Genomic DNA, 22,989 nt, shown 5'->3' with positions numbered 1-22,989 from the left:
CACCCAATTAGCCGAACCGAACTAGTCTACAAGATTAATCACAAGAATTATGTTCCTACTAATTATTATTACGATTCGCGGTAAGTAGGATTGCTAATAGCGCTAGAGCATGCCACTATTCTGCAGATAGACAGAAATAAACGTCCACGAGTCGAGAAGTTATGACGATGCTCCTAGTGTTTTTTCATGTGAATTAATTTTTGGAACTCTGCCAAACCCATTAATCACTTTCGTGATAGGCTATTTCAGTATTTATTTCAAATGGGTACTGTGTTTTTGATTACATGGAAATAAAAAATTCCGTGAACTGTACTGATGGGATTATTCAGTAGGAAGATCATTATTTATTTAACTGTACTCTCCAGCTGTCCGTTAAAAATAGTTGTCAAATTTGAAAAAAAAATCTACAAGCGTGCGCGTTCAATCCTTCATTTCAGGTCGCAAAGAATCACTTCATCAAACGGTGCCGGAAAAATTTCTTCTATTTCTTTCCCGTACCCAGGCCCTGGGTCTTACCGCACTCAAATATCATAGAGTAAATTGAAATCTGTTATGTCTCATATGCACCCAACGCCAACGATGAGATAACCATGGTGATTCTATATGAATTAATCAAATCACATTTGATCTGTTCCGTAAAATGGATATTATATTTATAGGTTGTGGCGTAATGAATGGATAATATGATACCTGCGGGTAAAGGACGTTATAGGGCAGTTCAGATAAATATGATTTATGTTTGATGAAAGTTCCTCGGTTTTCAAGATATTCGACATTTTCGAAAAAAAAAAAATTACACTCTTTTCAACTCTTTTAGGTGGTGAGCCAGCTAATGAAGGAATTTTTGCAATCTGTTTTTTGTAGAGTATTCCTGGATATATGTGCTATCGAATGTAAAAGTCATGATTTTTGGGGCGCATGCATAGTTTTTTTTTCAAAAAATCATCTAACTCAAATTTTCTGTTTTGCTCATTTTTTCCTAAGTAAGACCTAGCGTGGTGTGAAAAATAATATGGCTGAAATGGTATAACTCACTGTATTTCCATCATTGAATAGGAAATAAATTTCTATTACTATTTTGATGTTAAGCTTTTTTTTTAATTTCACGAACTAAAATGAAGCATGCAACAAGAATAAAGCGATCATTCATTAGAAGGAGCATCTAGTAGAGCTCCTGATGGTCACCTTTAATGAAACTTGATTCAATGAAACGATATTTCAAAACTATTATTTTCTCTCGTTTTCTTTCATTAGTAAACCTAATAGTTATGAAATTAATATTTTGAGTAAATTTCAAGTGATGAAGTGAATTTTATCACTTTTGTAATAAAGAAAAGGCTAAAAATTAAATCGTATTTAATTTATATTGAGTCAAGCCTTTTTTCTAAGTTACAAAAATGCTGAAAATAACAATTTTGAAATATCATTTTATTGAAGATGTTTAAAAGTGGATATCATGAGCTCTGATACCTGTACATACTCTACAGCTAATAAATAATGATTGCTTTATTCTGCTTTCATATCAACAATTTCGAAATATCGTATTATTGAAAAAATTTCACCAAAAGTGCTCAGAGTGGCCACCATGAGCTCTAATACATGCTTTACATCTTCTGATGAATTACTGCTTTATTCTTCTTGCCTATCTCATTTGAGTTGCTGAAAATTTTGAAAATAAGGTTTACATTAAACTGGGACCCGACTGATTGTAATAGGAACGTATTTTGTATCAAATGCTGGAAATACAGAAAGTTAAACCATTTCGGAATCTCAATGGAACAATCAGGTTTCATTACATATATCATAAATTACATTCGATATCGCATCAATCCAGGAATGCTATCCAAAAAACAGATTGAAAAAAATTTCTTCATTTGGAGTCTTGCCTCCAAAACGAGTGGTAAAGGGTTCAATTTTCTTAAATTTTGAAAAATTTCCAATATCTCGAAAACCAATAACGTACTTTTACTAAATATAATACATATTTTTATGAACCGCCGTAACGTCCTCTACCCGCAGGTACCATATTACCCATTCACTACGCCACACCCTGTATATATTTCAATTGCTTGTAGAATAAATAATGTTACTAACTCTTGCGGAAAGTGGTACTTGCCCACACGACTCTGCCGTTGCCCGAACGATGTGAGCAGAGTTAGGTTGTTTGAATTGTATAATTACATTACTCATTAATTAATTTTCGCAATACATATACACAGTATGTATTGTATGTGTTTTATCTACTTTTGTATCATTATCATTTACACCTACACTATTTACCGGCTTTACCGCACTATCAGCTTTCTGAATCGCCAAGCGCATTTTTCAATCATTTACTGACTCCCTCATAGTCCGGCCAATCAAATTCCAGAGTCCTGACTTCATTACCTTATTATCTGAAAAGTGTAACATTGAAGAGGAAGTTTCACTTTGGTATTTCTTCATCAGAAAACCCGTTGGCCTGCAGTGAATTATTTTCTTCATAATTTTTCATATCAAGTTAGGCAAGCTTCTTATCTTATACGTACAATCGACATTAGTTCATATCCATTATATTCCTTGATTATAAAAATCAATCAAAGTATCAACAAATGGCCATTCCATCGAGGAAGAGTTAATGCTGACAATTAGGAAGATGATTTGAATTGAATCTCGTTTCTTGCTAGGTGGCGCTGCGGTGTGGTTATACATCGTAGCATCTGCTGGCATATAATAAAGGGTCAATCAGTTCGATCCATTTTCGTAGTGGAGAGAATAGTGTTGGTCTTACGAGGTCAAATAATACCGAATACACTTCCTCGTGTTTTGGTTCAACAACTCATGTTAGTGAAAATCGTATCATTCTGTTTTAGTTCTATGAAATTCTATCACTCGTTTTTTTTTCAGCACCAGTGAAATTATTACCTAGAGTACCTCTACTAATTTTCATCGAACTATCAATTCCTAGAGTCCCCTGTATTAAATATGATGAGGCGTCAATGCGTTTTTTCTTTAAAAACGAAATTATTCTGATATAAACCCCACATTTCTGTAATAGTGTTTGATTTCCAATATAAAAAAGTGTCACATAGAATTTCCTTCAGTGGATTTCAAAAATAGTAGTGATGCCCAGAAGAGTTTCGTTTTCCACAGTCAAGTATCGTGCCACTATTTTCAAATTACACAAGTTCCAAATAAGAAACTGGAAATAGTATGAGATATTTTTTTATATTGGCAATAAAGCATACATTTATTCTCATTGTAACAAACACTGTAACAGAAATGTAGAATTTTTTTATGAGTATACCTACACCATACACCTCTGTTTTAATGGGTTTTCATAATCAAAGGGCTGTCAGAGATTAAATAATTGTTGCCAGCCCTTATCTAGATAAGTTCTAGTTTCGTCTGTTTTTGACATACTGGTCATTTTTTCTGTCTTGAGTAGGGGTCAATTCAGTGGAAACCCATTATCTATACATAAAAACTGGATGAGGAATAAATTTCTTCACGTCCAGTTCGATCGCAAAAAATTAAATTGAATATTTTCACTATAAACCTCACTTAGTTTTTCAGCCTCATTTCAATTTGAAGCGTCAGAGATATCGTATGTCAATGACAGTATTATAAATGAAAGAACTTGATAAACAAGCCATTCAAATCACTTCTCGCATCAACTAAGCCACATAATCAATTTAAATTTCACTGACGAGGGAATATAATATTGAAAAATTGCCCGCTTCACTAGCGGATAAAATATGTCACCCTAACAAAGCCTGTGGATATCTCTTTAATGAGCATGTATTAATTACCCAAACCCAACTCCCGGATCTTATGCATCTCGGTGATTAATAAGTTTCGAACTGGAAACTAATTTTCATTAAAAAAAAAATAACCCCCACATTGGGGATCAGTTAACCCTGTTAGATATATTGATATATGTGATTTCAAATATAGTTAGTTTCAAACAACTTTTCTTTGTGAACTTTAATGGAAATGTAGAAAATAAAGGTAGTTTTCACTTTACCTATAACAAATTTCTTTTTTGGTCGTTCTCTGCCGAGTTCTCTGCACATTGTTTGGAATTCTAGAATTTGATTCTAATGCAAGTTTTTTGTAATGCACCAGCTCAAACTGAATTTAATTTTTTTTTTTTGAATTGGTAATAAAAAGGTTTTTAAATATAATACAATATTCTAAAACTTGCTGCAGATTAGAAGGAAATCTATAACAATAATGGTATCCATTGATGGATAATTCGGTAAAAAAAAAATTTTCTTGAGTTTTTCATTGCTTTCCTTTCCTAATATCTAAAAAACAAGGCATAGTAATAAAAAACTGTTTCACATATAAGGGGAGAGAAAAAAATTCGAAGAATTAGTATTAACTGAAGCCAACAAACTATTTAAAAAATTGCTTATCGATAAAAAATATATAGGAAAATAATAGTACCTAGTCCATCCACAATATAATTGGAATTTTGGGGTGATATTCATTATCACTTCTTGGAATATGCTGCAGCAATTCTGCTGTATGTAGATTTCAAATCTGTATTGGGCTTTGAGAAATTATTTTATAACGTGCGTTCAAAAAAATTCGTCCTCACGTAGGCTATGAAATTTTGAAGGCTGATGTTCGGTGGCTGAACGTATGTCTTTCCTTACTTAGTCTCCCAAAATCATAGACATATTACACACATGGACACGGCGTAGAGAGAGAGGGGGTGCGGCCGAAATAAGATAGAGCTAGTATGGGCAAAACATTCGTTTGCACTTTGTATTTATCGAAATGTTCAGAATTTTCTCATCAATTTTAGATCAACTTTGAATGTCGTATCCTTTTTCCATTATGAATGTAATAATGGTGTCCTCGTAGAGTGCAATTAATAGTACGAAATGAGTTGAAAAGACAGATAAAGTGAAATTTCACAGGTATAGTAACTTCGAATGTATTAATCGATTTATTATATCATAGTTGAATTATTCATTTCAAATCAATAAATGTATGTCAATTCTTTTCTCATCTAGTTAAAATAATACTCAAGAAGCACTTGAGATTAGAAGAGAAAATTAGTATGCTGATTGTAATGTCTATTTTTTAACCTTTTGATCAATATTGATCAATGAAATATTTTTTCAGATATTGAACCAATAAGAAATCAGAATATTGTGTTGGCTAAAAATGTGCTCAATTGTTTTTATTCAAATCAATTTATTCACAAACTTTTCATGAACTTACCTGTTGTATTTTCCGAGGAATAGTTGCCGAAAGCAAAAATTATGCTCTTTAGTTCTAATTGGATCATTAAACGATACTAATATTCGTTCAATTTTTTATATTCGATTATAGGTACTTGTTTTTATCTCTAACGGGCGCCAATATACAAATATAGCTCGGAAATTAATACCTAAATTAAAAGAATTATATTTATAATCAATTATCGAAATATTTCTAAGCAAATTCCATTTCTAATTTTTCCTATATAAAAAAAATCGAAATAAATCGTATGCGCTTAGCGCTAAGGCGTTCTAAGGAACGTTTTCTTGCCCATACTAGCTCCATCTCATGTTGGCCGCACTCGTGGCTATTGAAACTCACTGGAAGGGCGCGTCCATGTGTTTTATAGGTCTATGCCCAAAATGTAAACAATGATGACATTAACCTAACCTAACCTAACCTATATATCGTAATTTTGTACGGAAAGTGGAAAGGCACTTTTTAGAAAAGGTTTCTTGTAAATTTCACCCAACGTGCGAAGAGCATTTGTTTCATTGAATAAGATGACAAGAATCCAAGCAATCTGAGGCGGTTAGAAAAATTATTCGTAAAATTTTAACCGTTCACTATTTTTATACGTGAGACATGAATTTTGAATTGATAGTAGTATTATGTTTTTTTGTAAAAAGGTTCTAGCTACTTCAGTCATATGAATAAATCACAGTTGAATTAATTTAGTCATTACTGGAAATCCATGACTAAACTATAGAACTGAATTACATGAAAATAGCTATTGGTCAATATATCAAAATTCAATTCAGCTATAAAAAAGGATGATGCTTTCTCCTTCATTACGTTCTGCTGTTAAAGTTCCATAATAGGAAATAGGTCCCACATTTTGCCTTTGACTGATGCATACCGAACTTCAATTTTTTGGATGCTACAAGGGTAGGTAATCACAACCTTTTCAATTTTCTGATAACATGTCAATCTTTATGGAAACAAATGGATGTCTCACTTGAGATAAAACCCGAACAGAGGTTTGTGGAGTTTCTGTCATCATATTTTTATTATTGCTGAACTCTGGAGTTTTTTTCTTTGGTCGATCATTTCCTATTTTGTTTGAACATACCTGTTTCGTCAACATATCGCAAAAAAGTACTATGAAAAATTGATAATAATATACAGTAACATTGGAATTCCTCTATGAAGTCGACGAACTAAATATTTCCATTCTCCTTTTATTTTCTCCCCAAATTTGAAGTAGGATTCAGTAGTAAAAGATTTTCACACGTCAGTGAAAACAATCCAAAATGCTAAATTGACAGTTCACCTGGAAAATAGTATAGCTCTAGCTAAGAATTACGTTTAGACACGTTCAAAATTCCATAGCCTACTTGACGACGAATTTTTTTGAACGCACGTTACTTTGTTTTGTTAAGGTCAAAAATGTAAAAAAAAACCATTAACTAATCGTCATGAATTATTTTATATATAGGCGCATAGATGGTAAATATAGGTTTCACAGATAAAATTTTGGAACCGTCTGATCAATAAACCATCTCCTAGCATTCGTGGAGTTGAGTTAAATTGTTAAATATCAAATTTCATAAAATCATGAGAGCGTGCAGAAATTTCTGAGGATCAGCGTAACGAATATACGTATTGCTTCATTTAGCTTTTAATTTTATAATTTTCAACTGCAAAAGTTATTCCCGGCGAGACTCATAACCGTACATTCGTTCTATGAGGATGAAAATTGTTGTGAAAGAATTTCTACAACGTCGCATTTTTAGAGAGCCCGATTAAAAGTTGGTATTTCATTGGGGGCGAGATTTAATTTCTACGTGGACATTAAATCTGCTTGAAAAATTTCATGAATGCATTTCGGATTTAAAGAGAAGTTAGAGATCCAACGCAAAGTGTTATGTAACACTACAAACTGGATGAACGAGGGAATCCTAGAAGAGTCGAAACATCCAAACGCAACTGTAGAACGGTTTCGGGATCATTGTCCACTCCACACTCATCAGTGCACAGTAAAGAGTGGGCAAAATTCGATGGGATTGAATGGCACCTCTGTAACCGTGAGAGCTAGGGAAAAATGGATGGCACGTTTCCTACCTCGATTTTTAAAAGATGGATCACGGCCAAAACCACATACCTCTATCTTCCTTCATTTTCAAGTTACAAGTGGAAAATCATTTTTCGGCTCTTTGAATTGGTGGCACTATTTCGTAAAGTTTCAATGATAGCTAAAAACAAATGTTTCATTCTACAGACACTTTTTATGTAGAATGCAGTGGCGCAATCAAAGATTTTTTCAGACCGCCACTTCAGTGATATATAAAATAGTGGTAACTTCCATTTTTTCATTTTTCAAATATAAATCCTATTTTTTTTTATTTCTACATATTCCAGTCCCATATTTTTTCTGATGCAAAATATATAATCCCTAATAGCACACAACGTCCATGGGACGTACAATTCATGTCCATTTAAAGTCGGAACGTCCATGGACTTGATTTGTATGTCCTTTGGACGTCCGTTTCCGGACAGTTTTAGGACGTCCAAGATGGATATCCATTGTTAGTCCAATTTATGTACAATGTCCGTATCGGATATCCATTGGATGACCGTGATGGACATAATACGGACTATATGACATATGTCCGTATCATATAGTTCCAAAAGAGTCCCTGACCAACTTAATACAGGCAATGTCAAAAATATGCCCTTACTGGATATCCATTAGGTGTCCGTGATGAACATAGTACGGACCATATAACTTATACATATATATTACATATAATATGGACTAAATAACATGTATATATTACATGGTCCGTATAACGTCCGTGACGGACACCTATTGGATATCCGGTAGGGACATCTTTTGAATGTCCATACTGGATATTCACTAGGGACGTAATATGGACCAAATTACATATACACATTACATGGTCCGTATAACGTCCATCACGGATACCTAGTGGATATCCGGTAGGGACATCTTTTGAATGTCCATACCGGATATTCACTAGGAGTCCGTAATATGGACCAAATAATACATACATGTATATCAATGAACACCAAAATTTAATATTATTTTTCACTAAACTCCATTTTTCCGCTTTGTAGTATATGAATATCTTATGAATATTATATTATGTTTAACGTTATGATGAACGAAGACTAAATACTTGAGTAATTACTATTATAAAATAATCTATGTTTGAGTTTTAAGATTTTAGTTTTCATTATATGGTATTTCTGTATTAATCGACTACTATTCCATAAATCAGTTAACAATGTGTCCAATTCCTCGCGGATGTTTTCGCGCAACACAGAAATGTTCTGATCACAGGAGATTTCAACTGTCCCGATGTTAACTGGTCGCTGCCTCACTTAGTTTCAGAGAGTTCCCCATCCTACACTTATGCTGAATTCATCCACAATCCTGGTTGCCATCAACTTGTTACGCGTCCTACAAGGTTTAGAATAGGCCAAACCCTTTCTCTTCTGGACCTCATCATAGTATCTGACCCAAACTTAATATCCGACCTGAATTATATGCCCCCTTTTGGAAAGTCCGACCACTCAGTACTAACCACGGAGATTCAGATGCAGGTAGTTTCCAATGTTCGAAAGCACGAGAAAACTCTCCGATTTGTTGATTACGAGAAGGTCTCGCAGTACCTCAATCGGACCGACTGGGAGGGAGCATTTTTGGATGCGGGCAGTATTGACTCCATGTGGAAGATATTTCTCGAGATTACGCGTGAAGCTGTAAGTGCTAACGAGCGAACTAAGATAATCAAGCAGAATCCAATAAAACCTTGGATAAACGAGGGTATAATGAGGCTTGTGAGACAGAAGAGGGCATTATGGCGTAGATTTTCTCGCAGTGGTTCGATGGTAGATTATCGAAATCATCGCTCCTTTTCCAACTTTGTCTCGTCGTCTATACAAGAGGCAAAGTCTTCCTACGAGACAAGATTGGTTGCGTCCAAAAGCGGGAAGAGGCTGTACAAGTACGTGAGATCGTGCATGAATTCTAAGGTTGGTGTTCCAACAGTGAGGAACTCTAGTGGTGACGCATGTACAGACGCTGCCGAAACGGCCGACATATTTGCTGAGGTTTTCGCTTCAGCTTACACCATCGAACCCTTAGGAATTGTACCTACTCCTGAGGACCTGAGGTCCAGCGTGTTGAGGCGGAGCTATCTGACGTCGTGTTCGATGAGCAAGTTATAGAGAAGTATCTCTTGGAACTTAGGGTCGATGCGGCTCCGGGAATTGATGGAATTACTGCGCGCTTACTGAAGACTTGCGCTGGGGCATTTGCGACCCCTCTACGTATGATTTTCTCAGAATCACTGAAGTCATCATCCATCCCAAGTGATTGGCTTTCGGCATCAATAACTCCAGTATTCAAGAAAGGCGACAAACTTGACACGCAAAATTATCGACCAATTAGCATCCTTTCGACAGTGTCCAAGATTCTGGAGAGGATCATAAGCGACCATATTGTTCACTTCTCTTCTGAATATAATATAATTCCTGGGTCCTAGTATGGTTTCCTTCCCCGTCGTTCCACAACTACAAATCTACTATCGTGCCTTGATGAGTGGACCAAAGCGCTCGACTCTGGAAACCCCATTGACGTAATTTACTTGGACTTCGCAAAAGCATTTGACCGGGTACCTCACAGGCGACTTCTCTCGAAGCTGGAACATCTGGGACTTAGAGGTAAATTGTTGAAGTGGCTCAAGTCTTTCCTTTCCAACCGAAAGTTCCGAGTAAGAGTGGGAAATATATATTCAGCTGCAGAAAGGGCTGTGTCATCTGGTGTACCGCAGGGCTCTGTGTTGGGCGCAGTCCTCTTCCTGCTTTATATATCGGATTTACCAGCATGCCTCAGATCGAGCTGTTCCATGTTTGCTGACGATGTCAAGCTTTACAACTTGCCACTTCTCTCATCTCATCTTCTTCAATCGGATCTGGATCTACTCTCTCGATGGTGACGTGACTGGTTGTTACCTTTTAACAAGGAAAAATGTTGCGTTCTTAATATTGGTAAAAACAACCCATGTGTATCCTACAACATCGACGGACACCAATTGCAGACGGTAACTAGACATCTAGACCTTGGAGTAACTGTGAATTCAGATCTCACCTGGTCGGATCATATTTCAACTGTTGTTGGGAGGGCGAAGCAGCTGACATATCTTCTCGGGAAATCCTTCAGGGGGTCTGATTGTAGTGTGTACAGTTTCCTCTACAAAACCTATATCCGTCCGATAATCGAGTACGCTGGACAGGTCTGGTGGCCCTCGACCAGATTTGACGAAAACATTCTTGAATCTGTTCAACGTCAAGCCTCTCGTTTACCCTACTCATACCCCAGACCCTCCTACGAAGAAAGATTGGCCATTTTTGGACTTGACAGCTTTGCCGATCGTCGTGAGCGGGGAGACCTCATATTCGCCTACAGGGCTATGGTCGGTCATCTTGGTGAGGAGTTCCGAAAAATGTTCCCGTTGAATTCCAACAACCTGAGAGGTCATAGTTTGAAACTTTCGAAGGAAGCCTACAAGACAACACCACGTCAGAAGTTTTTATCCAACAGGATTTTCAATCGCTGGAATAAGTTACCACCCTCTGTTGTAGAAGCCCCTTCGGTCAATAGTTTCAAAAACAGATACGATCAGTGGAGTGCTCAACCTAGATAGTTTTTCGGTTTTATCATCTGTATATTTTTGTTTAGAGTCTGAAGTTTGTTTCGTTATTCACATTACTATTGATTTTGTTTTAATGGGTTTATAGGTTTCACCTCAACCCTTCTCATTGTTTAAATAAATATAATGAATATGTTCCTACGAGTAGGTATATCGTATAGTCTCGGTAGCTAGAACGGTTGCAGCGAAGACTCAGTAATGCGATGTCCCCACGTACTCGCGAGTTCGAATCCGGGCCAAGTGTAAAAACTTTCTCTAGTAAGTATGGATGGAAATGAGAACAACACAGAAAATACCATCTGCGTCTGAGTGTAAGACATTGGGTTCTAGGACATTAAAATTCTAATAGATAGGATAGCCAACGTCGTGGTAAATTTTTGTACCGTTGAGATTGCTAATGATGGTCCCAACGGGATATCCATTGGACGTCCGCGATGGACGTCCGAATTCGGTTCAAAGTTGTGACATTTGTACGTCCCTCGGATGTCCATAGAACGTCCATTGTACCAGAAATGGACGTCCCATGGATGTCCGTAATGTCCGAAGAGGACGTCCTATGGATGTCCATAGGACTACTTTGTGCTATTAGGGATATACGTCATGTCTAATTGTTCTTCCGATAAAAACAACTCAAAACTAGTTCACTCCAGTTGGCAGGTAATTTTCATTGATAGGTAATATGATAATGAACTTTATGCTTCTACAGGGTGGTCCAGATCGTAACCAAGAAATTTTGACCACGTATTCTACATCAAAAATAAGCCCTAGTTTGACATATAAACATATGTCGAGAAATGTTTCCTCTCCGAGATACAGGGTGTTAAAATTATAGAAAAAAAATGTTTTTTATTAATAACTTTCACACTGATTGAAATATATTTATGAAATTTGAGACATAGGTTTTGAGCGCCAAGGAGCACTTTTTGCATAATATCATTTCTTCTCTATTCTACCAGTGGCGTCCGTACTGCAGCGAGACTAAATATTTTCAGATAAAAAAATGATACGCCACTGGTTTTTCCGACAATAAAAATTACTGTTTAAATCCTTATTTAATTTGGAACAAATTCGGTCGGTCGATCGGTGACTTTTTGCTGTACGAGGCACCGTTTTCGGTTAAAAAAAAATAAAACACATTCTCATGCATGAAGAAATCGCCAAAATTTGATATGGTAGGTACCTACATACGAGTAATAATAATTTTAAGACTATTTTTATGAACGATTTCTTCATGCATGAGAATGTGTTTTATTTTTTTAACCACAAACGGTGCCTCGTACACCAAAAAGTCAAGAGACCGAATTTGCTCCAAATTAAATAAGGATTCAAAAAGTAATTTTTATTGTCGGGAAAACTAGTGGAGTATCATTTTTTTATCTGAAAATATTCAGTCTCGCTGCAATACGGAAGTCACTGGTAGAATAGAAAAGAAATGATATTATGCAAAAAGTGCTCCTTGACGCTCAAAAGCTATGTCTCAAATTTCATAAAAATATTTCAAGCAGTATGAAAGTTATTAATAAAAGACATTATTTTTTCTATAATTTTAACACCCCGTATCTCGGAGAGGAAACATTTCTCGACATATGTTTTTATGACAAACTAGGGCTTATTTTTGATGTAGAACACGTGGTTAAAATTTCTTGGTTGCGATCTGGACCACCCTGTATATTTTGTCAGGTAATGAGAAACTTTGAAGATCACCTTCATTCCGGATATTTGAGAAAATGCTCGTATAATGAGGAAAGTCCGAGAATTTTCATGACTACTTCATATTTACCTATACTAAGATTAGCACAGCTGTCTTTATTTGTGGAAGTGTTTGAAAAGGTTGTGGTACTAGTGTTTAAATTATCTTCTAGTTGAAAAGTTTTCGGAACATATTAATTTGAATACAAGTTATAAAATTTCCTGAAAGTGATGCATTCCTTATTGGAAACTAATTGTTTTCCATTCGTTGACTGCAGGTAGTAGTTAAATCTGTGAGCCATGGAATTGGTGAAGAATTCTGCAGGGAAAGTGAGGTTTTGGTTCAGTCTTTGCGAGACAGGTGTCGTATCGTGCTGAGAATTGAAATAATTCCTCAAAACGGTCCTCCAATTTTGTTTGAGGCACCATCCTCCGGTTGTAATATTTAACGCTACACTGTACTGATGAGTGGACAATGATCCCGAAACCGATCTTCAGTTGAGTTTAGATGTTTCGACTTCTCTGGGATTTCCTTCGCTCGTTCATGACTAGATCGCATTATTGAAACGACAATTGAGGAATTCTTCTCAATTTGGTTTCATTCATGAATTTTTCAAATGCACCGCAGAAACTATTCAAAATTATTCTTCAAACAGAGGTATTCAAAATTTAAATCGCTTCGTTTCTAGTTAACGATTTGATAACAGCGCCTACTAGAAAATATAAAGAACAATGGCTTGTTTATAAAATAACAGCTGTTGATTTACAGCCATCATGAGGCGCGTACTCACTAGGAGCCTCAACAGCAACCGGCCATAAAAACCCTATACAATTTTACGTCGTTCCTCGTTCGTCGCAGACTTCATAGCCAGCCATCTTTATCTATCTCATCAAGGTAGTGTATTTGTTGTCCTTTATTATCAACGGATATTTCAGTCGATGTTGCCAACTTGTGCAATAGAAACAAAATCCTTCAAATTTTAAATACCCATTTTTATGTTCCAACGAAGGACGCAATTATCTATCAATTAACCTGAATAATAGTTGAGAGCAATAGTTGTCCACAACAGAGGGTGTTGCACGCGATAAAAAAAATATTTTAAGAATATCCACGCTGTTAAATCTCACACACTGTCTATCAAATCATTACTTATTCTGCGAAATGTCAGATTGACCCAATTCAAAAGAGATTCGGAAACTGCATGTATAGCGGATAGCCCTAAAACCATCCTGAAATTTATAAATCGGACAATGATAAAACTGATGATTTATGGTTTCTTCTGTTTCCCCGCATTCACAACTAATGCTCCCAACTGAATTCCATCGGAAAAGCAAACTATTGCAACGTCCGTGACCTTATACTTATACGATTCAGAATACACCATATATTCCTGGGAAAATCAAAACCAGGAACTCTATTCGAGGGATCACTATCTAATTCTTGGTTGAAAATAGTGCACGTATTCCCTTCAGACTGCCAAACGTCCTTGTCCCTTACATTCGAATCAAAGATTATAGAGTTAGGTTATAGGTTATAGGTAGTAAGGTAGTTGGAACTAAGAAAAGTGTGGGACCAAGAGGGTGTGTGAATGTTGTTTTGGAATTTGTTATGTTATTAAAGGATCTAGTTTATTGCATTTCCCCTCTTTTTGTTGGGTTGAAAGGAAAAAGAGATAAATAAAGTGATTCTGGTTCTCATTCCAAAAGATGTAACTCTCCTCAACACCTGCACGAGTGATTTACTGACTTTGTATTATTTCTATTCGATAAAATTCGAGCTCCCTTTCTTTTCAATATAACATACTGTGGAGTGCAATGTAATGGGTCAGAATAATAAACGATGAGCATTCTGACAGTTCAGTTAGGCACAGAAGTGTGGGTAATTTGTTTTCGAGCAGACGTTTTCGAAAAAAAAATAGCACATACAAATGAATTTCAAGATCCATTAGTCAAATAATAGTCGAAAGCAGAACGAGGGATGAACGCCGAGTGTGATGTGTTTACTAATGATTCGGTAAAAGCAAGATCTGCTGCAGGGCAAATCCGGTGGATATCATTCCCCATTTTGAACACACGGTAAGCTGATAATGGACCGGATGAACCCCTCTTTTTTCCAGATGACCTAGAATTTGTTGATCTCCATCATAATGTCAGCTGCATTTTTTCCTCCCCCATAAAAGAGAGAAACTTCCTTCCTCTGAAAAACCTTATGGATTGATGGTTGATTAAATTTTTTATACGCCTAGTAAACATGATGAATCTAGATGTCGATTGAAATTCAATCTGGGAGGACTTTTTGCACCTGCTGAAATTCTTTAGGGTTTTCACTCCCATAGTCTCTCCTCTGAAACAAAATCAATTAAAAAATTGAAATGATCGATTTGCTCCTGCGTGAATTCTTGCACTAATTTGGCAGGACCAAATCAGATAAGAAAAAATTGTTGCCTGACAACAAACGAAAAATGGAACTTTATGGTAAAAGTCTGATACAGACTACGAAACGTTACGAAGTTATACCATAAAGTTCCATTTTTCGTTCATTGTCAAGCAACAATTTTCGATGAAACTAACTTACTGTTTCGTGCTTTTGAAATCTTGTATGAAAAAAATTAGGAAAAAGTTATACCTTCAATACATACGGAGAAACGATTCCAAATCGTTTTTTTCAAATTCGGAAACAACACTCTTTCATTGTCCAAAATATTCACGAGACCACTGTGAGACTCTCGTATGAGACTCGAGACGAGACCGAGAAAAGTCTCGTCTCGTCGAGTCGTCGATGAAATAGGTATATCAAGTCAAAGACAAAGATTATAGAGTTAACTCTACAGGGTCCTGCAATAGTGCGTTAGGCTTCCATAGCTGCCAAACCAGACGTTTTAGGAATTTAGTTGAGAAGCATTCCCTTTGTACTTCCAATTCTGCATCTCATTTTCTGACATACAGGGTGTTCCCAAATAAAATTATTCAACAAATGAGTGCTTTTTTAAATGGGACACCCCTAATATTTTTGCATATTTACAATGCTCCTCAATACCTCTACCATAATGCAAAATATTAGGGATATTTTTTCAACGGTACGGATCTTATTCAGAAAAAACTGCAAAATTTCGACGAAACAGTACCGATTTCCAGAACCGATAGAAACATGAATTTGATCAGGATTTCTTTTAACTTAAGAATTGGCCTAGTTATCGTCCAAATGATCAACCTCTCTTATATAAGAGAGGTTGATCATTTGGACGTTATCAATGTCCAAATATGAAGAATTTCAAATTGTTTTTTCTCGATTTATTCAAATGTAACACCCTGTATTTTCTTCAATGATGAAGGTTTAAAACTTTACATTTATATATCAGAAGTAACCAAGGGGTTATTTTCACTCCTGTGTCCAGCAGGCACGAAAAATGAAAAATAGCCCTTTGGTCACTTCTGAAAAAATGTAAGGTTTTAAACTGTACATCATCATGGAAAAAAATACAGGGTGTTACATTTGAAAAAATCGAGAAAAAACAATTTGAAATTCTTCATATTTGGACATTGATAACGGTCACCCTGTATAAGAGAGCTAAATTTCTAAAACGTCTGATTTGGCTACTATATGGAAGCCTAGCGCACTATTGCAGGACCCTGTATAATCTTTGGTCAAAGCTAAGATTATAGAGTTAGGTTGTTATTACTCTAACTCGATGAAACTTTCTTTGGTAAGTTTAAATTTCAGAAGGTATTTTATTAATTTAAAACATGAAAGAGTCCCTCTGCACTTCCGTTTTTCTTGGCTAACATGAACGAAATCATCCATATCGATAATGTATATAAAATATTTCAGGAAATTTCTGGATCACGCTATTTAAGTTGATTTCGGGTACAAAATGTGCGTGATTGCATATCGGACATACTTCATCATAGCAAATTTTATTGGGAACTATAGGTCATTCACTTCTTACTTGCAATGCACATAAATTATTGGTCCGATGCACTCAGCTGTGAAAAATGAGATTGTGTCCCAGCTATATCGAATAGATTTGCATGGGATATGTATGAACTTTTGAATTTATTATACCTAACCACGAATTCGAAATTATTGTAATTAGGATAGGACTAAAGTGAAGCTATCATTATTTCACTCAGGTCATCCCATTTCAGTCAAAGTTCTGGAGACTACTCCCTTTTTGGCATTAGTTTTCAAGAAGAGTTTTGCATTGCCTGGGTCCTGATAATCGTAATGGAAATATCTAATTTGAATTTCGGGACTCCTCGACTCTAACACAGGAATTTATTTTTTCCTAAATAATCTGACTTTTATTGTTCCAAATCCTAACTGGAAAAAAGAGATCTCGAAACAACAGTATTAGTAAATGTGATCTAGAGTTATTTGACCAGTTCTTCAATGCACCGCAGAAATTTTTCTGTAAGTTTCAAGACAATAATCTATATACTGTGAAAGCACACTTCTTTAATAGATTAATAGCTGTACAAAACTCATGCGATAAAGATATTTCAGGAAGTACATGTTCTTTATAAAAGATTGTGTTCGGAGTTCTTATTTGAGTTTCATTTAAAAATTTTAATAATGCTTCTGCTTATTCTTGTGAGCTGAGGTTATCTTTGAGGTTATTCTTCAGACCATATGACCTGCTCTTCTGTAACGAGGACAGTGTGTGTTATAATGTGTTGTACATGTACAACAGTAGGTAGAACTCACAGCTAGATCATTTGACATTAGATATTAGATGTCTGTGAATCAATTTCATGTATCCTATTCAGAGGCTTCTAATGAGTACTTGGTCCAGTCTTATAACGCAATAAATTTTTCGAGGTTTTTCTACTTTTTGTTGGATATCGTAAATGTTCTGGAAGCACGTATCGTATCTTTTTAGCCATTCTTGAGCGGTTTGTTTCTTCAGAGTGATCTTGAGGTCTTTGTGAGGGAGAAGGGAGAATGTCTGTTGGGGAGTGAGCTTATGTCCTGGATGGGGTCGAGATTATTGTGATGGATATGTTTTTGCAGCCTTTAAGATCATAGCATCTCTTTTGGATTTGTTGGGATAATGCATTCTGGGAATAGATGCTAAATAAAGTCTATGGTGAGTTTGGGTTGTCGATGATGGAATATTGTAGCTTTTTTTATTGAAATAACATTTGTTCTTAATTTATTCATTTTGAAATCATATCTGAAACAAAAAAGAGAAATAAGTAATGAGTAGATAATTCCTTTCGGTCATAATCCGAAGACTGCATAAGGATGAGGTCCCAACATAAAAGACCAGACCAAATAGATAATAATCATTCAATTTGATTCAGAATTTACTGCAAAATACAGAATTTTTACGAGAGTTCGTCTCCATTTGCGGTGTGGGGAGCATCACCTCTGAGTTTGCCAATTTTGACAAATAATTGATTTGATATCCAAATCGAAATGTTCAAAATATCTTTCACGGAGTTCCCATTAAGCACGTTTGCAACAGCACAGTATGTTCTCTCAGACATAGACTAAGTTGAAAAACTGTTGAATTCCTCTCATATTTTATGAAAATTATGCTGCTACTATTTATTGTATTCTGATTATTGGGATATATCATTATAGGCTTCGCATTACACTTAACAGAAGACGTATTTAGCGCTATACATACCTGTACATATTGAAAAACAGCTGAAATGGGCCATCAGTAAACTTCGAGAATCAATTTGGGATGCTCCCTTCTGAATTTTCCCGAACGTTCAGAAGTTTAATAATGCTTTCATCGACAGAATAATGTCGCCTGCTGAGAGTAGACAGAAACGCTCAAATTCGTCCACAATTTCACAAAGTTTTCCAGCGTGTTGAACGTTACCGCTTCGACTCTTAAATAATTCGAATTGAGTGCCCCTAAGTGAAGTAACGATAACTGGAATTTTTTGATATTACATTAACTTGCAATCAGAGGAGCATTTTTGCTTTGAATATCCGGAAGTATACTATAGAATACTCTATAATATTTTTCATATTTAACAAATAATTTCTGGAAGTACATCATAGATTATTAAAGTGAGAAGGATACTGTTTACACCAAAGTGAACGTCAGATCATTTAATTGTTTTTAAAAATATTTCGATTTTCCGAATAGGAAATTGTTTCATTTTCACTCAATTATCCCCCGGTTAAGTTTATTTACAATATGCTACCACTCTACCAGTTGCAGGTTTCCTTACTTATTCATTCTACACATTGAATTCATCCTTTGTTAATCAGAGAGATTAATTCAGATTCTTAGCATATGCATCCATTTTTCATTCACAGGTAAGGCTATCTTTTCTAATTGACTGTTCACTTGTTCCTGTGTTGTGAAATACGTATTTTAATAATTTTATTTGTTTCTCATTTGTAAACGTCAGTTTCCAAAAACACAATATTAATCAAGAAAGTTTATTTTATCAAGTCACTAACTGTAAAACTGACAGTTAACTTGCAAAATTTTTACAAGTTAGTAATATTATTTACATTAGAAAATTTTGTTTTATCGTCATATACCTATGTTGAAAATCACGGTACAATTGTTATTTCCAGTAACACAGATTTTTGATGATGAAAGAGTTGATACTGATGATGATGAACCATCTGTTAACTCAGAAACTGCTGAACTCCAAATAATTTGCTAGACATTTCGATTTTTTTGTTGACAGAATCATCGACATAACTCATCGCAATCTCGGTGCTCTTCCACCCTCCTGCACGCTTTATAGTGCTAAAATATCTCTACCCGAATCCGCAACCATAGTGCGGCTCCAGTTCTGCGAAAAGAGTGGCCGGTGTATAACTCTGGGTCTTTTAAACATAAATATTTCGCTATTTGCTTTGGGATACCACCAGTGTGCTGGACAGCATTAAGGGAAATGCACTTTCCATTTCGGTATGTCAAAAAAAATCTTAGGCTTTCTGTTCCAGGAGGCCGAAGATTTACATATTTTCTGTATAACATGCAGGGCTTGAAGCTGCAGCCATCATCGGTTATGGTGAATCTTCTTGTTGTTAAATTTTTTGTTTGCCGCAATGTCACAATAACGTATTTTCCCATTTCTTCTACATCATTCATGTTTAGGGAGAGAATTTCGTCACATCGACAACATCCAAAAATCCCAAATATTGTTACAATTTTCGCCAGCAACCACTGGTCATCAGGAACATGTAAAAGAAATTGTTCAGCCTCTTCTTTACTTAATACCTTGGCCTTTTTTGGCGTATAACGCTCATCTTTTCGTTTCAGAAACGCTATTACCTTTTGAAATCTGCAAATGACAACTAAACGTCATATTTTTCAATAAATTTTTCAAGGAAAACAAACCTGCGAACAGGGGCATTTTCTTTAATTTCCAAGCAGCTTTTCAGCATAGACCATTTTGCCCATAAAGTATTAGGGCTGAATCTAGCTGATAGTTGATTCAAGTAGACCAACAAAACATCTTCAGTTACCCCAATCGCACTATTTTTGTTTTGCCACTTTTTAAAGTCGTCGTATTCTCGCTCGTACCTTGAAGCTGATTTTGCAGGTAATAAACTTGAAGCTACACTGCTGGCTGCCTCAATAATTTCTTTTGGTACATTCATTTTCGCTTTCGCCAAAACAAATGTAAAGAAAAATAAACAGACATGTTCATGGCAACGCTTCCATAGCTTACGACATTTGCGACAAATTATTGATATTTTTTGGAATTTATCTAACGTTACCCTCTTACCTTGCTAATAATGTTATTTACTAGGTCCTTTCGTTTGCATAAAAAGTGTAGCACTTTTCTACACTCGATTTGATTTACACCAGTGTAGAGGAAGTGTAGTTTATCTACACATAGTCAAAAGAAGATGTAGATAAACTACACCTCCTCTATACTGGTGTAAATTCAATCAGCAAACGTATACTAAAATCGAGTGTAGAAAAGTGCTACAACTTTAGTGCAAACGAAAGGACCTAATATTACAATCCGCTCAATATAACATTTTCCATCTTTAATCAGAGTACCCTTTGAAACTCGCACCCATTCATATTTTACCATTTTCGAATCGGCCCCAACAGATAACATACTTAACCTTTACCGAAAAAGTTTGAAATGAATTCAAAAATTGATCAATTGCTTCCAAATTGACATCAAGATTATTATGGACATGAAAAAATATAGACTCAGAAAAAGTTTTCTTCCCTTACCCATTCTTCGCGAGCCGAAGCGTGTGGAAAGGTACATAAAACTGTTGTTGGGATTTCCCTGATATTGAAAATTTTTAGTGCTTTATTGACGTCCTGAAATGAAAAGTACATGAGAATTCATCGAACTTTATCCTGGATCGATGAACGAATATTGAATACCAGATACCTACCGCTTCATGGCTAATGAAATTTTGATAACGTCGCTGTGAATGTCTGAGTTATAAACGAATTGCTTCTATATCCGGCGGATATTGAATCGTGTTAAGGTCAGGTCACTCACTGAAAACACAATATCTATCGCCGTGAAAATTACTACATGTGAATTATGATTTTCCGCACATGTCCACATATTAATGTGGACCATGTTTTTTTTTATTTATCCAAATATTTATATCTATTAGGTTAGGTTAGGTTATTATTCCATTCTTACCTTAATGGCTTTGAACTAATTATTAACCATTATTTACCAATAAAATTGCCAGGAGCCAAATTCAAAAAAATACCGTTTTCGCCCTTTCATCTTCAATTGTATCAATAAATGAGTTATTCATTGCCGAAGACGATTTTAGTTTTCCCAGCTTTATAGGAAGCAGTAACAAAATAAGTCTGTTGAAAGTTTTTGGCCCATAGAGGTTGTCAATTTTAATCAAGGAAAATTGACGACATGCAGACAATTTATTGAATTCTGAAAAAGTACACAATTTTCCTTAATTATCATTCAGAGACATCAAATCAACTTCTTAAATCAATTTTAATTTCAATAAGCTTTTTTCAGCTAAGGCCTTTACAAGCGGATAAAGAGGAAAGGAAAAGAAAGCATGCCGGTATGACCTGCGGAAACTGTATCTTACTATGTTATTGAATTTATCAATAACAGCAGTTGAATTATTGTTCTTAATTTAAGAGATCAAGCATATATTTGAAGCGATTAGATCATGGGAGATCAACAAACCTTTCCACCCCTTTTTTATTTATTTGTTCGAAAATAATGGGAGTTGCAATAATATGTAGTTGCAACAATACAAGTATTACTAAGTTTCTGCGCAGGCTCTCAAATCTTTGCTCACTTTGCGAAATGAAATAAATAATATGCTCGATCGGTGGAGAGCTATTAGAAATTTTCGACTAGGAGTATGACTCGAATTTTGGCAGAATCGACTCCACTTAGCGCCTAAGTTTTTGACTTTATAGGATGGTCCGAAAGTGGCGAAACACGATAGTTTATAGTTTGGGAAAGGGGTTACATTTCACTGTGACCTTAAGGTCCATTGTGCCCGACGAAACACGAAACTACCCTGCCTTGTCAAATGAGAATTCCAAATTTTCATATCATATTCTGAATATACATGAAATTCTGATTTCGAAATACCCCATTTTTTATAATTTATCTGTACGGTTCTTTGACGTAGTCCACTTTTTTTGTCAAATTATGATGGATTTAAGAGGAGTTTATACCACGGGACTTTCTCGCCATCCGTATAAGGCGTAAAGGGGAAAATACTACCAGGGGAAAAGACTACCATGTGGGGTGTTGCCAGAACACTTGAACGATAAGTAGAAGTTAAGAATAATACAATAGTTTCCACTTTCGTCGAGAAGATGGCAGCACTTAACAAAGGTCCCTTTTCATTTTCAGTAGGATATGAATTGTAGCCAAGACCCAGACTTTTCGAGAAATTTTTTCATGTGGAAATTCATAGAAGAGATAATTGCACCTCGGAAAGTTAATAACATGAATGAATATTTGTTCTTCAATGAAAAAAATTTTTTTTTCCGTTTGAGGAATGAAATTTTTTTTTACTTTCCGAGATAACGAACTGATTGAATTGAATCATTATGAAAACCCCTATAGCCCTATAGTTTTTTGAACGTTAGATACCCTAATGGTTAGTCTCCAATGAAGAATTCATTTTGGGCCTGAAATTTTTAAATGCAAACGAAGACTACCCACTGCGGTCTCAAAGTTTAGGGCATGCCATTCGAAAAACTTGATGTATTGACTTTTTTTAAAGGTCATTTGCGAAAAATCCCACCACCTGTATAGTGAACCGAAAAACTGAAGAAGACTTCAGAACTCTTCGGGAATTCAATGAAAAAAATATACGTTCATCTGGAATGGTGTTCAAGATAAGTGGCCTACATCAGAAAAACACATACAGATAAATTCGATATTTTTGTGCATTTAT

At 35.5% G+C, this 22,989-nt stretch overlaps 1 protein-coding gene and 1 long non-coding RNA gene across 4 annotated transcripts in view; one reads left to right on the top strand and one right to left on the bottom strand.

Moving 5' to 3' along the window:
• LOC123311280 (D(2) dopamine receptor A) overlaps window positions 1–22,989 on the top strand; it is a 284,840-nt gene that overhangs the window by 84,175 nt on the left and 177,676 nt on the right. The gene's annotated exons all lie outside the window — the stretch shown is intronic.
• LOC123311283 lies at window positions 17,063–18,634 on the bottom strand. The gene is made up of 2 exons (XR_006537431.1): window positions 18,260–18,634; window positions 17,063–17,800 (listed from the first exon to the last, which is right to left on the bottom strand). It is a non-coding gene; the product is annotated as an uncharacterized LOC123311283 (long non-coding RNA).

The sequence above is a fragment of the Coccinella septempunctata genome, chromosome 4 (assembly GCF_907165205.1).
Source record: "Coccinella septempunctata chromosome 4, icCocSept1.1, whole genome shotgun sequence".
In the NCBI taxonomy this organism is placed as follows: domain Eukaryota; kingdom Metazoa; phylum Arthropoda; class Insecta; order Coleoptera; family Coccinellidae; genus Coccinella; species Coccinella septempunctata.
This window is presented reverse-complemented; position numbering and strand designations above follow the sequence as displayed.